The following is an 18,847-nucleotide window of genomic DNA, read 5'->3' on the forward strand; positions in this document are numbered from 1 at the left end:
GACATGACGAATCCAGTGTATTGATTTGTTGATTAGTGACTCCTCACTTTCATAACCAGCCGCAGTATCTAATTTGGGGACATGGACCATATACATTTTTTTCCCTTCTAAGTGGGGAGATTGTATGGAATAATTCCCCTTTGATGTGTTAGTGGCCATTGGATGCGTTAATGCTGAGTCATTTCTAGATGTAATGCGATGTGCGGGGGTTTGTACTGGATCTGAGTTCTGGAGACAAGGATTTAAGATCTTAGACTGTCCGCTGTTAGGGGGAAAGGAGACTACATCCTTCTTTGTAGGGAGATGTGCGAGTGGTCGACCACCTGTTTGTTTTCTGTCGACCTGAACAGGGGGAGAGGGTTGCTGGAAGCACAGGTGCTCATCTACCACAGAGAGTTATGACCACGTCCACTAGTTCTTCGATCTTGACTCTCATGGCTCCTATGTCGAGTCTAAGCGAGGCGACGAGCTGATATAGCCCTTGCAAAGGTATGTGTGCCTCCTCACTACTCGTAATTTGGGATTGGGGCAACGATGTAATGATCTGAGGTATCGAGGTATCAGTGATGTCTGCCAAAACTGAAAACCTGTTTGCACAATGAATTAGGGGCTCTGATGGACTGTATTTGGGTGGTGAGTTTATGGGAAGGGAAAGTGAGTCTTTAGCCAAAGAGTCTATCATCTGCACCCTTGTAAGTTCTTGTGATGTTTTTTCATTATGCTTCGGTGTTTTACTCGTAAGGTGTTTGGTAAACATTGAGGGAATAATAGGTGTGGAGGATAAGCTAGAACTGTGGGGTGGCAATTGTGCATTGGTATTCGTTGACAGTCTCTCTGAGCCTAAGATGTCTTCACACTCATGGATAAGGGTGTCTATCCTAACCATCACGCAGTTGTTAGCAACACGTTTTTTTGACCTTTTGGCTTTTTTCCCCATCCCTGCCCCCCCCGTGGGACATTGCTTATCCCCGATCCCTCCATTAATTTCCTTTTGCCCACGCTATTGCCAAATTAATAATGGTACAACACACAAAGGAAATATATTTCAATACAACCCCAGATTATGCAACCCACGAAGTGCAAGAATAAATGTTCATTTGAGCCAGTTTTTCCAAAATACGTCCCAAACGCTTATGCAATGCTGCAAGAAAGTGGGAAAATAAGGTTTGCCCAGGAGGGGTCAGCGACATGCAACACAGTACCTTTGGTTTGGTGGGGGTGTACAGCCCAATCCAGCTAATCGATGAAAGGGGGGTGGCCCTGCCATGCCTCTTCCTGACGATGATGGGCAAGGACGGGCTTCGACCAGGCGCCGCCGGCGCGCGTCCCACGCTGCAGGAGGCTGGGGGCGCTAAAGTACTGCCGTGCGGTGCGCAGCGTCAGGAACAGGTGCCAGGCAAAGGTTGCTGGGACGTGTAGTCCCTGTTTCAGAACGCCGTTCCCCTCACGGCTGGGGAGACCAGGAAGTTTGAATGATGGTCGTTGCCCTCACGGCAGATGGACTGAAGCGCCTGAGGCTGCAAGGCCCCTCTGCGTAACTCCAGGTAGGTTGGGTTGAAGAGCGCGTATCTTATATGAATTCAATGTGACTCTAACTGACGGTATCAATGCACCAAATATATCACCTACTAGTTCTGTAAAATTTGCTCTCTTATTTCTGGTTAGTCCTTAACTTATATCACTCATTTCATTGTTCTTAGTAATGTGATATACCTTCGGAAATACAATGGCAATATAACAACTGCCATACCATCGTGCAGGTAACCTATAATAGGCATTCTTTCCGCACACATAATAAATTCCTGGAAATACAGGATCAGTTCCTCCTTTTAGTCCCCATCCCCCCATTATTAGGAAGGTATGTTCACATTCACTAGTACCAATGAATATATTATTATATTCAGTTCTTATTCTATGAAGACAGAATTTCCCCATTTTTGCCAAGTCCATGGACATTGCAGCATGAGCCTCGCCTTTCTTATATTCTCCTTCTAAAGCAGTCCATGGAGGTATATGAGACCTTTGCTCTACTGCTTTCTTTTGAAGATCCTGCCTTCTTTCTTCTACTAAATTTAAAAAATCTTTTTCTTCATCATGTAAAAGGCATGTTAGATTATTTTTATGTGCATATGTTATATCTATAGGATTTGTTGTTAAAAAGAATTCTCCCATGAACTCTGCATTTCTAGCACTAAGTACTGGATTCATATTTCTTCTAATAGGGATTTCTGAAAATACTAAATCCATATTACTATAGTAGTATTGTAATTTACTGGTAACATAAAACAAACTAGTTACAACGCTACAAGACACACCATAGTTTAAGGGAAGGTTGTGATAAGTTACACCTTCCGAGACAGAAACAGGTAGTTTCATGCAAACATAACAATCACTCACATCCATGGTCTCTACATAATGATATGAAAGTTTAGTGAACACATTTAATGACGAATCACTACTTGATTTATCATGATAATACATGCTCTTATCCACTTGTGTTTATTCTGTAGTAGTCATTCTTTTAGTCACTATATCTTCTCTGTCGAACGCATTTGTGTTATTCTTATTATTAGTTATCATTAGGACAGGTATCACAAGTGTTAATAATAACAACATCAAGATTACTATCGTAATACTACACAGACAATATTTAACACACCGTCGTTTTAGGTTAGATTTCGGATGTTCAGTCACTTTTACTTCTGCCATTTTTAGTTTCTACAATTAATTCTAAATGTTGTTTCTTTCTACAAATACGTAAATTCTTTGTGTGATCCCACACCTCAAAAGCTTTCTGCTTTAGCCTTTCCTTCAGGGTCCTTGTTTAATGTCTTTATTAGAATCCAACTTTTATGCAAAACGAAAAAGTCCTTTAAGGTGGTCTCAATTCCCTTTCATCAGACCCTTCAAAATTGCCACTTTTTGGTTCTTCATTTAGGTCAAGATTTTTAAAATCTTCAAGGATGATGTATGTCCACTCTGGAGCCTTATACTTTCTGTTTGGCACCTTCGCTCTTTTTGATGACCGTAATGTTCTTCTTCTTGTATGTTCTTGCTCAGACTGACTTGACACCTCATCTACTTGTTCTAAATCTTTCCCTGACTTTCTTCTTAGGATGTATCTCAGTCTTTTCACTCAACTTGGCCAGCTATTTTCTTTCCTGCCTCTTTTTGTCTGTACTGCCCTTTCACCTTCTTCACCTATCGCAAGTGTCCTTTTATTTTCTCTTTCCTTTTGTTGCTTTTGTTCCGAATTCCCTACCTTTTCTTTTTTTGTTGTTTGCTTTTGTTCTTGACTTTCTACTCTTTCCTTTCTTCTTCTGACTGCCTCTGATCTAAATTTTTTCGGATGATTATTTTCCCTTTCCTAACTTAGTTAGATTTGAACTTAACTTCCCTTCCTTCTCTTCTTGTAACTGAATTTGATCTAAGTTTTCTGCAATGAGTTCCTCTTCTTTTTCTGACTGAGCTGAATCTGGGATTTCTGCAATTGACTCTTCTGGATTTTGCTCACTTCATTCTGGTCTTTCAAGTTCAAGCTCTCCTCTGGTCTTTACAGCAGTCACTTCAGCCCCCGTTTCCAGGTATAAATGCTTGTCTCATTGCTCTTCCCATGAGGATTTCATGAGGTCTTAATCCTATTCTTTGATCAGGAATGCTTCTAAGGCTCATCAATAACATTAGGCAAAGCGTCAGGCCATTTCAGTGAAGTGGATGCACACACTTTTCCTAACCTGGATTTTATTGTGCCATTTAGCTGATCGACCCCTCCAGAAGCTTCTGGTCGGTAGGCACAATGTAACTTCTGTTCAATTTTGAAAGCTTTAAAAATTAGTTTAATTATTTCATTATTAAAATGAGGTCCTCTATCTAATTTCAAAGTGACTGGAAAACCGAATCTTGGAATAAGCTCTCTTAATAATAGTTGGGCAACAGTAAGGCTGTCATTTCTTCTCGTGGGATAGGCTTCTACCCATCGAGAAAACAAACAAATAATGACAAGGACATACTTCAACCTGTTGCAAGGTGGCAAATCGATGAAGTCTAGTTGCAATCTTGTGACTGGTCCCTCTGCCTTTCCAATTTTTCCCCAACTTACCACTGTCTTCCTCCTGGGTTATGCAGTTGGCAAGTCAAACAACTTTGGCAGAGGCTCTCTGCAACTATCCTGAACTTGGGATTAAACCACATTTGTCTGAACTGTCTGATCATGGCATCCTTCCCAACGTGTGTGACTCCATGATACACCCTAGCCATTTGTGACAATAAGCTATCTGGCCTTATTGGTCTACCATCAGGACACACCCACACTTCATCGCTAGCCCTTCTTGTGCAACCTGTTTTAATCCAGCGTTCTTTTTCTTTCGTGTCTGCCTCATCCTGTAATTATCTCACTTCATCCCATGTTTCAAAAGCAGGGAAAAACATTTGTTGGCAATTGGTAATTTCTTTTTCCATCCCTCTGTTCAAAGACATCGTATTTCTCGCACAAAATTGTTCCACTTGGTCTGTGTACCGATTACTCAATGTCACATAATAATTTCCTGACTTATGTGCGGCACATTGGACCACTGCAATTTCTTTTGGCAATTTTAGTGCTTTCAATAGTTCCTTTACATCTTTCTTATAGGAGATCCTGAAGAAGTCAGAAATCCCCTTTGTAGCCACAATTGACCGAAATCATGCACAACCCGGAAACCATAAATATGGTTACTCTCAATTTTTTCCCAATTTTACAAACCCTTGTTAAGGCAAACAATTTGGCTATTTGGGCCGATTTTACTCCTTTTAGACAAGAAGCTTCTATGATGCCTGACACCGTACATACAGCATAGCCAGACATCAATTCTCCATTTTCCCTTCTCAAACATGACTCATCAACAAACAGTACACAATCTGAATCTTCCAGTGGAACATCAAAGAGATCGAGTCTTGGCTTTGTACACATCTCTGTAACATCCAAGCAATCATGATCAACTTCCTCTTTCACCTCCTCACAATAGAAGTCAGGCAACAAGGTTGCTGGATTCACCATGGTACATCTCGTCACACTTACATTTTCAGCACCCAAGATTACTCTTTCATACTTAGTCAGCCGATTAGGGGTCAAATGTTGTGTACGAGTCCTTGTCAAGAGAATCTCAACTGAATGTGGCACATATACTTTGACAGGATGTCCCATCACAATTGATTCACTTTGCTCCAGACTCACACAAGTAGCTGCTACTGCTTTTAAGCAGCCAGGTAATGCTGCAGCCACTGGATCAAGAGTGGCAGAGAAGCATGCCACTGGACGTCAAGACAATCAATGCCTCTGGGTTAACACCGAAAGTGCACAGTCTCCTCTTTCGCAACAGAACAATGCAAATTATTTTGTATAATCTGGCATGCCTAAAGCTGGGACCTGACCCAAACAACTTTTCAATGTTATGAATGCTTCTTCACTTTCATCATCCCATTCAACCGGGTCTGTCATCTCTTTTCGTGTTAACCTTATTAAGGTTTTGCCAGCAGTGAAAATCCACTTATCCATTGACGACAATATCCAACCACTCCCAAAAACATTCGCACTTCCTTTTTGGTTATAGGTTTGCTCATTTGTTGAATAATTTTTATTCTTTCTGGTGTCACCTTTCTGACTCCTTTCTCTATTTTATGTCCAAGATATTGAACTTCTTGTTTATAAAATTGTAATTTCTCCGGGGACACCTTGTGTCCTCCTTCTGCCAAGTTATTCAGTAAAGCTATTGTGTCAATGACACAAGCTTCTCTTGTCTTTGATGACACCAATGTACTGAACCAAAACTGAGTTTCCTGGCATTACCAATGTCTCTAACCATTTTCTCAAAATCTGATTGAATATTGATGGACTTTCTGTGTACCCTTGAGGAACTCGGCACCATGCCAAAACACGGTCTTCAAACTGGAAGGCAAAAGGATGTTGGCTATCTGGATGTAATGGAATTGAAAACAACACTTGGCACAAATCAATCACAGTATACCAATGAGCATCCCATGGTATCTGTTAAAGAATCACTGCAGGGTTCGGTACTACAGGACAACAGGGTACTACTATTTTATTGATTTTCCTCAAATCTTGCACTATTCTATATTTTCTACTAGGCTTCTTAAGTCCCATGATTGGCGAATTACAAGGACTGCCCGATATTTCTTTTAAAATTCCCTGTTCAATCATTTGGTCAATTACTAGGGCAACTCCTGCTTTTACTTCAGGGCTCATTTTGTATTGTGGGGTATTCGGGTATATTGCACCTTCCTTTACCATAACTTTGATAGGGTCTACCTTTGCCATTAGGCCAGCTTCTTTTCCCGTAAAATCCCACACATCTGACCTCACTGTGTCTCTTAATTCATCAGGTAAATCACTTTCAGTAAGGAGTGAAAACATCTCATCCACTTCTGTTCCCTGTTTAGCTAGCATCATCTTGAAGGCTACATCTTCAACCGGAGTTTGGAAAGCCACACCATCAGGTGTACAAATATGGTGCAATTCATCTTGCACAACAAGTCTCTACCTAATAGGTTTACTGGACTCGAGCCGCATACCACGTATCGATGTATATCTCTGAAATTTCCAATATTCACTTCTATTGGTTTTGCGATTGGGGTCCTAATCTGCTTATTTGAGACTCCTACAACTTGGATAGTTTCTCCTGAGAGGGGTAGGTTTGGGATTTCTGCTTTTCTCATATTAGAACGGGTAGCACCAATGTCCACTAGGAAAGTGATATCATTGCCTTCAACCTTCCCATCAATAAATGGACCTGACTGATCTACCGCCAAGGATGTGCCAAGTACGCACTCCTCCTCCCCCCTCAGGCACCGTCATTGCAACATTCCTGATTCATCTGCATCACTCTGCATCCAGTATTGTGTACTCTTACCACCTTCTCCTCTAAATCCGGTGTTCACACTGTATCTCTGCACCTGAGCATTAACATTGTTTGGCAAAGGGGCTTGAGGCACCTGTAACTGAGGAGTAACTATTTTCTGCTGTTGTTGTTGATTCACAACCACCCCATTCTGCATCTGTGGATTTAAAATGTGATTTTCCCCATTACTCTGTTGAATGTTTCTACGCTCCTTCTTCCAATGCCCAAACTTTCCACATCCATGACAAGGATATTTCTTTCTTGCTTCTTCTCTACTCATTCTTCCTTTTCCTTTACTTTCATTCAAAATTTGACCACTCTGATTCTCTCCATTCATTTGATTATCAATTTGAGAACTTTAATTTGCTTCTTAGCGTTCTGCTATCTTCACTTGTGCCCACATCATTTTCTCCTTTTACCGTTTTATGCTTTGCACCAATGTCATCACTGTAGTATTTTGCATACTTCAGAATGTCATCGATTGGCTTGCTTTGCCAACAAAGCATATGCTGCTGAATCATCTGGCTAATCTTTGATCTTAGCCCATAGACACATCTGTATACAAAATGTCCCATATCTTTATCAGCAATGTTCTCAAATCCACTATACTGTTTGAACACCTGTAATAACCTTTCATAATATGCATGCACGGACTCCTTAGGTTCTTGAGTAGTTCTATCTATTTTATCCAATCAGACTCTTTAGGGGGAATTTTCCCTTTCAGGAAAGTAACCACCTGGTTATACTTCTTCATTACCCCCTCCGAGGGTGCACCTGTTCTTGCATCTCTAGGATATTCTTCAGTGGGCCAATCAACTGTAATCTTACATTCTGTCCACAAATCTGTTGGTACCACTATGTCAAACAGACCATCCAAATCTTTCAACAAAACCTTTGAGACCTTCACAAATCTCTCCACCTGCTTGTACCATTCGATAGATTTATCTCTCAACCTTGGGAAGTCATTTGTAAAAGTCACAATATCCTGTCTACTCCATGGAACATGTACATATCCACCATCTGAAACTTCTCTCATTGGACACATCCTTTCAATCTTTTTCACTTCTCTCATCGGAAATGCAGATACTTCTGTGACAACTGCCTCCTCTCTTTTCTTAGTCCATCTACTTCTCCATCGATCTGCATCTCATCATTTCTTCATAAGCTGTATCAATTCCTTTATTTGCAATCTCCTTTCTGATGCATTCAAACTTTCTAAGTCCTTTTCAGTAAATTCTGCTCTGTAATGTGTCTGTAGTACTTTTGACCTTTCTATGTCTATTCCAAATTCTAAGGCTACTCCCACTATTTTCTCATGTAAATTCTTTGCTCTTCAGGTTATACTTTTACACAGAAACAACAACTCTTCATCTTCATATGAACCTAGTCTATCAAGACCTATTGTACCAATGATAATTTCTTCTAAATCCACTCTTAATTTGCTTACATCTACAGTTTTGGGTTTCTTCTTCTCTAATTCTTTTGCCCATTCCTCTAGATCTTCAGGATAAAATCCAGCGGAACTTCCTGCCACTGGAGTGACAGTCTGTACCGATTTCCTCACAATTGTGGACAACATTCTTTTTGGGGTTTCAGTCACAGCCTCAATATTCGGGAGATCCATTAATAAAACATTCGACTCACACTCACTAACTTGATCGTCTATCATGACTATCTCCCTTCTAGCACTGTTCTGTGAAGCTGCCACAATTTGAGATTTCGGTGCACTTCGTTTATCACCATACAATGGAATAACAGGAACGGTCGTTACTGGTACTGTCAGTGCTTCCGCATTTAAGCCTAACTGATTTATTTTCTGAATTATCTCTTCTTTGGTTTTGTTCAATGCATCCCTTTCTTTTTCATGAGATTCTCGAATAACTGTTGGATCATATAGGACTTGTGGAACCAATGGAGTTCCCATTATGGGGGCACTTGGAGTTGTATCTCTAGCACTTTCCTGATAAGGCGGAGGTCTCTTTATCAAAATGTCCTCTAATAACTCAACATCAGATTCATTACACCCTATCCCTGTCGTACCCATGTGTTTCGTTTTCTCCTTGCATTTGCTCCCTTCTTGTTCATTAGCCACTAATACTGGATATAAACCCTCTGTTACTACAGCCCTTCTCCATCTTTTCATCTGAAACCCTGGCGTGTCATATGGGTATCTTGGTAAAAATCCTCTATTGATTCTCATGCCTCTTCTGTATTTTTCACGTTCAAATGCCTCAACTTCCCATTCTTCCAACGCCTCATACTCTGTTAATCTGGGGTTTGGTTCCAAAGTATTCATCCTGTTTCTCAAATACTGAAGAATCCTTACATTAAACGTACCATGTTCAGGGAAAGCTAAGACACAATCTTCTTTTGTATACTCCACCCAATTTTCCAACCATACACACGTATGATATCCAATTTCCATATAAGAAGCCGGTGTATTAGGGGGTGGCATAAGAATTCCCTCCCTAGGTATTACCGCTTATCCTTCTTGATGAAATTCTTGATCTTATTAATCAACTCATTTTCTCGTTCTTTTATCTAATTCACTCGACAAAATCCAAAAATTCTTCCGTATTCTCACTAAACCTTTTAGTCAATACTCGTCCAATGTCTGCGCGTCGCACACCAACTTACCAATCAGGACTCACTACGTATTTTCTTCTTCACCCAATAACAGTATGCTACCTGTCTATTGACCAATCAGAGCTTATAACACACCCACTCGTCTGACCAATGCCAGCGCGGCTCTTGTGATGTCAGTATTACTCCTTCTACTGACCCTCCCTTTACAATTTGCAATTTTCTCACGCCCGCTGCTTCCACCAATACCAGCGTGGCTCTCTGGGACGTCAGTACAGCTTCTGCTACTGACCCTCCCTTCACAAGGTAATTCAACTATGTCTGTTTTCATCTTTTGTTATAAATTCTTGTTAGTAACAACGTAAAAACAGCGCTACTCTGTCTGCTCCACTAAACCAAAGATAGTTTCTCCACACGCTACAAAGAGAAAATTCCTTCCTGTAACTGCGAGTAAAAACCACTGTTTACCCTTCACTTAAGCTCTGGAAGGACCTGTTACTCCTCTAGGGATACTCCTCCTTTGGGTAAGGCCAAAGTTTCACAGGCGGGCCCTCTGCTATCATTCACACTCTACTTTTATATGATTTAGCCCCTAATGTAATTCTGCCAGCCCTCCGTAGCTTCTCAGTATTACGATAACAGACGAGTAACCTTCTGCAGTGTGATTTCCATTTACCACACTTTTCTAAATTCCATTCCAGGGATTCCCAGGTATCTATGTACCTGTACTTCCAGGCGACATAAAACGTGACACTAACTCTTAATGTTATACATATAGTCAATTAGTCCGAACAATAATCAATAATCACCAAACTAATCGGTAATAACCATCATTCTGCTACCAGAAAAACTAATCCAGCGGAAAGCCAAGTTCAACATTTCACAAAATCAACAATCTTGTCCCACTGGGCCTATTAACACATTTCCCGACTATCCCGTTTGGGGGGGGGGGGGGGTCAAGTTTTGTTTCACTTTGATCTGAATTAGTCAATATCTAACTAACCTTCACAGATCAATACTCTTCCTTTGGTCAATGGACCATTAGTCGAGTAGTTGATGGTCATATTAACGAATCTGCTATTCTGTCATATAACCCTTCAATAAAAAGACAAAATGATCACAGACTCCAAGTAAGATTCAATACATTTTATATAAAACTCATTCAAAATGACCGTCATTTGTACAGATTCACAGTGCAAACTCCATCAACTTTCATGGGTGAGAAAAATTCATTTATCAGATGACACAAACACATTTAACAATTCAAATGCATAAGGAGTGATAGATGAAGAGACAAAAGACACAATAAATCATACTTTGCAAATTGTATGCAAATTTAAGTCCGAAATATAATTACCCAGTGGTGGAATGGGGAAACCCAATCCCTGGCCAAAGATTGGTGGAGGTCACCTGATAAAGAGTCAGGAGACAAAGACTATAGGACAGCCACATAATAGGATTATACTTACTACACTTCTCTAGAACCCGTTGCACCGGAGCGCATCCCTCACTTACGCTGTCTCCCTTCTAGATATTCTTCCGCAAATCTTCAATTTAGTCAGGCTGTCTTAAGTATTGAATCTTCTCAGTCTCTTCTTCCCAGCAGCAGCTCTTGCCTACTCCTTACTCACCATCAGCGTTACCTCGTAGTAGCAGCGTCTTTCAGCAAGCCCAACCTCTCCAACTATATCTCTCAAGTCACTCAAGTTATATCCTTTAATTTTGCATATCCCACCCTCAAAGGTTGCAAATGTCTGTGAATCATGAACTGTGATTGGGCCGGGGTATGGGAGTTGTCATCACCTCATGCGGTCATCCTACAATTCTTAACTAATTCTTTGTTTAGTAAATCCTTCCCACTTAATGTATTCAAAATTTCAGAACACTTCCTTTTCACATGCATTCATGAAATAGATAGATACAAATTTTATATAATTTATTCTGTTGAGGAACTTTTCCCAAGCACACGTCCTTGGGTCTTGGCAGACGATCAATGTCCTGGTCAACAGGTCATTCCGGGATTTTAATGCGCATGCTCAACTTGCATCACGTTTCACCCGCCATCTTTTCTTTCCGCTTAGCATATCTGGCCCAAACGCACACTATTAATAAAGGAATCATAAACAAATGTTAATTTCTCAAATATGTTATAATCACTGTTCACCACCCACTTCTACTCTATCCCATGTTATGTTCTTCTTTGTTAAGCAAAAGCATTAGCAGCAACTGCTCCTTCTAGGTCCAGGCAAGCATATGCCAGGCACGTGGTGCCTTGAGACTTACAGTTAGTGACTCCTTGCGCATGCGTGAGAGTTTTCCTCTCACATGGGTAAATCACATGATTATTTTCGTGGGACGGGTTCGCACATGCGCAGGCCGATTTTCGGTTTTAAGCGGAATTTCAGTTACGTAGCACATTATTCTTTGTTATTTAAGCAAGCAGTAAGCCTTCTCCCCGTATGTGAATGTCGTGTGTATGTTAATTTTCTTTCAAGTTTTCTATTTCTACTTGTTAGTATTTGTTAACGAGAGATTGATTCGAGCAAGTTTCTTTCTTTGAATCCTTGCTCCATCACATACATAACATAATGTAAATAAATTCTCCTAAACAAGATGGAAGTCACCATTAGACAGGTGTGCCTATCTACTTGGCTGGATAAACTCTTTTCTGCGTACTTGTTACTTAAATTTGAAAGGTGTGCTTTCCTGGCTGGAGAGTGGTGAAACCCTGAAACCGGTCCTAGGATGCTTGTTTCCAGTCCAGGGAGTACCTGGCCTGGCAGTTCGGGCCGGACTGTTCCCATTGGACACAGGGTCAAGATTGATTTGCATATGGCTGGGTTCAAACTGGAATGGTATGGTGAGCAAAACAACAATGGATTTAGGTCCAGATTTAGGCCCAGATCTCTGTACTGGGGTGAATGTATGACATTGTTCTGCATTCTGTCCATCAATTATTGTTTTTGCATTAGTTACCGTATGCCAGCTGATCTCAGTGAATACGCAGAACAGGCCGATATTGTTTCCCAATTGTGATCGGCAAGGCGTGCCAATCACCGTGCAATTAACTGTGTCGATGGTGTGCCAGTCACCCTGTGCCAGATTACCTCTGGGGATATCCAAGACAGGCCGATGTTGCTTTCCCAATTGTGATTGGCAAGGTGTGCCAATCACCGTGCTTAAACTATTCCAATGCTTGAACTTGAGCTTAAATCTGTACCACGTGCCTGTCACAGAGTGCAGGCTGCAACCTCCCTAAGATGCCCGACGTGCTCACCTTGCCTCTCGTTCCAATCTTGCACGTCCTCCTATGCGCATGACGTAACTTCTGCCAAGTTCTGAGCTGCACCGACAAGATTCTCCTCGCGCTGCACTTCCCTCACGCTCTGGCCTGGCGTGCATCTCTAAGGATGGCGTTTGAAATCCTCGCGTACGTAAGTAACAGTGCCGAGTGATTCACAGTTCAATTAGTTGTCCAATTAAAGAAAAATTAAATTTCTTTTTTTTTAAAAAGTTTGCTTGAGTTGCCGGTGTGGCCGCCGCGATACTCTATGTAGCTGTGCAGCGTAATTAAAGTCCTTACTTGTGGCCAAAGATAATGGGTTACTTTTCAGTCCTGGGGAATCGTCCCCAATATTATTGTGTCAGATGAGACAGGGAAACAGAATAGCTTCATGAGTAGACTTTATTCCAAATTCCCAGGACCCTCACACCGGCAGTCAGCAGGCGAGGCAAGGTACAACCATCTCCTCCCGTCTGATCCCCAGCTCGAGTGTCCCGCATTCCACCCACCAGAATTCCATACCTATGCCAGTATATTCCAATAGGCAAGGCATGGATGACGTAAGAGAACACATACTCACAAGAACGACCCAACAGTAGTCACCTGGCAAGTTTTGTATACGTGTACACCAGGTCTCTTCCTGATCCTCCCAAGATTGCTTCACATGATGGTCTTCAGACTGCTAAAGGCTCAATCCAACTAGTGGGCTCGGTGCGGTCCTTGTTTTTTCCTCATCCATTTGCAAAGGATGTTTCCCTAAAATAACACCACACTGAGATGAGCATTAAGTAAGTTTTCTTCTTTATTTGTTAACTCCAACAGAGCCTACCATCAAGCGTCCTCCTGCACCTGGACAACAATAGTGTGCTGCTGTTTATGTCTGGTATGTGTCTGTTTATCTCTGACTGAATAGGAGCAGCCATTTGCCACCATCTCTGTAGATGCCCTCCAAATGTTAAAGCACTACTCTCTCAGCTTTTGCCCTTAGAAATTTTAATTTGTGTTTTTTTCCTATGATCCAGTTCTCAGAGGTTCACACACAATGTCAGTATTGCAGCAGGTCTGATGATTGATTATTTTTTTACAGGAAGTGAAGGAGGGTATGTGAATTTTTACTAATATTGAGAGAAGCCAGTTAGGGGAACAACCTTTACAACGCAACTTTTACAACGCACTACCATTACAACGCATTTTTTACAACGCATAATCCATTACAACGCATGATATTACAACGCATGACACTACAACGCATTTTTAAAAACTACCTTTACAACGCATTCCATTACAACGCATACTACCATTACAACGCATACCATTACAACGCATAATATTACACTATACTATCCAACACTTACCCTACTGATGCACCCCCTGGAGTTAGAATAGTAATTTTTACCCCTATACTATCCAACACTTACCCTACTGATGCACCCCCTGGAGTTAGAATAGTAATTTTTACCCCTATACTATCCAACACTTACCCTACTGATGCACCCCCTGGAGTTAGAATAGTAATTCTTACCCCTATACTATCCAACACTTACCCTACTGATGCACCCCCTGGAGTTAGAATAGTGATTTTTACCCCTATACTATCCAACACTTTCCCTACTGATGCACCCCCTGGAGTTAGAATAGTAATTTTTACCCCTATACTATCCAACACTTACCCTACTGATGCACCCCCTGGAGTTAGAATAGTAATTTTTACCCCTATACTATCCAACACTTTCCCTACTGTTGCACCCCCTGGAGTTAGAATAGTAATTTTTACCCCTACACTATCCAACACTTACCCTACTGTTGCACCCCCTGGAGTTAGAATAGTAATTTTTACCCCTACACTATCCAACACTTACCCTACTGTTGCACCCCCTGGAGTTAGAATAGTAATTTTTACCCCTACACTATCCAACACTTACCCTACTGTTGCACCCCCTGGAGTTAGAATAGTAATTTTTACCCCTATACTATCTAATACTTACCTTAAATGTAATTTAATATTATGCGTTGTAATGGTATGCGTTGTAAAGGTAGTATGCGTTGTAATGGTAGTGCGTTGTAAAGGTATTTTTTAAAAATGCGTTGTAGTGTCATGCGTTGTAATGTCATGCGTTGTAATGGATTATGCGTTGTAAAAAATGCGTTGTAAGTGCATGCGTTGTAATAGTGTGCGTTGTAACGTCATACATCCAGCCAGTTACATAGCCTAAGTCTCTTGATTCCCATCACCCCATTACAGAATATTTTATTCTTACCAGATACACCCTGATACAGTGAACAGTTGTGTTGGTCCATCAATAATTAAAATCTGGCATCTTAATAGTTTCTACGAAGACCCGATCGAGTTGACAGGGTTAGGATATAAAAGTATTAACAGAACGTGCGGGAGGACCCAAATTAGGAGCCCCATATATTATCGTGAAGACAACAGTTTAAAATTAGAGGGAGGTTACCACCAATAGGAAGAAGAAGGGCAGCAGAGAGGTATTTTTCTCCAATGTACTCTGCCAATGACAAACTGTGAATATCGACCCAATGATAAGCGGGCAAAAAAGGAAGAGAAAGTGTTATTCCAATCAAGTCAAGTCAGAATAAAGTTTATTTAGACCATTGATCTTTAAACCACATAACATACACATTTTGTATTCTTAAAATAATTACAAAACCAGCATCTCATTCCATTAAGAACCATGAATTTTCATATCCTCCATCATAGTTATGTTAAAAACAATTCCATACAGCAGCTAAAAAACATTCAAATATCCCATGAATGAATCAACTACACTAAAAACCTGTTTTAATACGTTAAAAAGGATAAAACTTAAATCTCTATTCCTCATTACTCAATCTAACTCTCCATTCCCTATTCCGTGAACAACCTTTTAACAGCAGGGATAAACTTTGCCACACCTATGGCGATATCAAGGTGATGCATGTCCGCGAGGAGCTCGATTGCTTGCAAACGGGACCTAATACTATATCTTATGAAAATCGGTCGTAAAAACTGTTTTCGCTGTACTATTAATTTTTGACAACCCATTAATATATGCAAGCAATTACATTTCATACCGATCCTACATGTACATATGCTATCTGTACCCATCAATTCCTTTTTTATTTTATTGTTTGATCGAGCTGGATTGATCCCAATTCTCACCCTTAATAGTTCCATTCTAAGCCCCTGATTTGGTAGGGTGTCTAAGTAGGGATACCAATTTTCTTTCCTCCAGCTATTTATCATGAATTGCACAGAATATTTCTTTAACAGATACTCCATATCATTCAGTTTATACAATTCCTTCCCTAGGATTTTAAGCTCCCTTTTTGATTCAGCACTATGCAGTGACTGCGGGTCCATTTCCCCTTTTAACTTATCACAGATGGAATAAAGTTTCTTTCTTATTTCTTTCGCCCACCTAAGTTCACTCTGCTGAATCTCCTCCATACACCATTGTGACACTTTCATCTCTTCTCCTGTTCCCAGCCGTTTCCAGAATCTTAGCAAACCCACTTGTACCTGGATATCCCATGAGGTCACATCTAGCTCTAATCTAATTGACTGTAGCATTGATGAGCTAGGTAATGATATCAGTGCTTTTAAACATTTCCCTTCCTCGCTGTTCCAGGTTCTTTTCCCTCCAAAACATAAAATTTCTGCACCGTACTGCATTTGTGGGGGGATCATTGCATTGAAGGCCTTCAGCAGTGGTCTATGGGACATGGCACCATAACTACGATTGACATTTTTCAGCCCGCAAACTGAAGCTAGGGCTTTAACCTTCTGGGCCTCCAGGTGCGTAGCCCATTTCAGACACTTGTCAAACCATATTCCAAGGTATTTATACTGGTTGACAATCTCTAATTTCGTTTGCCGCAAAGACCAATTAAACTTATGATTTCTCTTCCCAAAGCACAGGATTTTTGATTTATCCATATTCACTGTAAGGCGTTTAGTTGCACAATATGTGTTGAACGCATTTAGCTTTCTTTGCAGACCCAACTCTGTTTGGTCTAATATTACTAAGTCATCTGCGTACAATAAACAGGATAAATGCTTCCCATTTACTTTTGGACTTGCACTTCTATCGGTCATCAGAGAAGATGGTAGGTCTGCGAGAAAGATTGAAAAAGGAAGTGGGGCCAATACGCAACCCGGTCTGAGGCCATTATTTATCGCTATTTCCGGAGTCAAACCCCCCATTGTATCTTTAATGACCTGTGCCCAGTTCTGTCTATGTAACTCTTGAATTATTGCTAGGAGATCCTCCGGAATATTATAACTTCTTACCGAGACAGACAGACACACCACAACTATACACCTGCTTCTGCAGCTATTTGAGCTATCTATGTTATGTTATGAATGTCTGTGCTGTAACTGCCCTGTTTAAAAATAAAAGGGAAGACAAGGGTCTTTGATATATTAACTATTAGTCTCTGCCCAGATTGAGAATAGTTATCACTGTAAACAAGTATAGCATTACTGCTTCTGGTAAGGCCACGTTAAAAGTGCAGCAATGCTGTGTTAGTCTGAAACCTCCTTTTGACAGTACTGCAAAGTGCTGAAACTGTCCCAGGCAAAATGCAAGTCCTTCTGCATCAGTAGCTACTGACAAATCAATTACATATATGGGCCTGGCCAGCATTTTGGTTTTTAAAATCTGGTCCCTCTAATTTGGTGACGGGTCGATGAAAGATCAACAGGATTTTAAGGGTTGCTTGGGTAGTTGTCATATGCAGGAACATAGGGCTGCTAAATAGCAGCTGGTACAGATACAAAGATCTAGGGTTCCCGTTGCTCTAGAACTTTGGATACAGAGACCATAGGTTAGGGTATTTTGTATTGTTACTAAGGAGTGCATACTCGCTTGGTTTGCTGCAGGTCCAGAGTCAAAGGTTGATGAAAGGAGTGTGGGTGCTGAGATGATGGGCGTGCATGCTGCTATTTTGTCGTATCCTTTGGTGAAGATGTAGGATTCTGTGATTGGTCATGTGTCGTTGTCTGCTCTTGTCAGATCCCGTGCATGTGGTCTTAGGTTTCGCAGATGAACCTGTGCTTAGAGTAGTGAGTAGGTTAGTGCTCTGAAAGCTGATTCTCTCTTCTCATGCCAGGATATCAACAGTCAACACTGTCCAGCAGCATTGTCTGCCTCGACTTCATCCACCTGCGAACTGACATCAAATATTTGGGGAGAGAGGAACACAGAACAAGGAGATGGGAAGAATCCCCATCTCCCTCGCCTGCTGTATACTTTACATTGAAAGCCTCTGGGTTGACTCCCTCACTAAGGGTTGCCTCTGGTAGTCTCTGCACAGTTGCAATGTGAGGGTGCCTTTCAAAGGGATGTCTTTGCAGTTGCCTTTCAATCTTGTCGATTTTGATGCAACGTGGTGGGTAATTTCTTTTTGAGAATGCCAAATATTCAAATAATTTTTATTACTCCGGTTGGATCCATAGATCCTCCTTTGGCCCCTGGATAAATGTTTGTGAGTACCCCTACTGCAGTGAACCTATTTTGTGTGTGCTGCATAGAAACAGACCACTAGGTGGCAGCATACCCAATAGCTATATTATTTCTCATGCCTACATACAGAACATTAGCTTGTTCTCTTCAAGTTACATAGACCAAGTTATTTCTTTATTTCTTTACTAAAAAGGCAAATAAAGAACTTTTCAGAGTTGATTTCATAGTTAAATTACAGAACAGAAGGTAAACATTGCAAACGTTGACAAATACTTTTCTCTGCACCGTTGGGAGCCGGATGAATACAATTAAATTGTGGCCATCATCCCAGTTATTGACTGAAGCAAATACTGTAGAAGGTTCGAATGCTACATGTGCATTCTCGACGTTATGCATAATGTGCAGGTTTTGTATATTTTTTTTCTGTGGTATGAGGGATCAAAACTAAAGGCTCTAATTCTGGCACTAGGAATTACGGATCCCGGATTTCCCACGCTTATAGTGTGAGATTCGTATTACTGTGTCTATTCCTATAACGAATACCTACACCCCTGTAGCCAGAAGATTCAGAGATTCAAAGGGTTGCACAATAAAGCACAAGAAGCTTTGAGGACATGTGGCAA

This window comes from Triturus cristatus, chromosome 8 (assembly GCF_964204655.1).
Source record: "Triturus cristatus chromosome 8, aTriCri1.1, whole genome shotgun sequence".
Taxonomy (NCBI): Eukaryota; Metazoa; Chordata; class Amphibia; order Caudata; family Salamandridae; genus Triturus; species Triturus cristatus.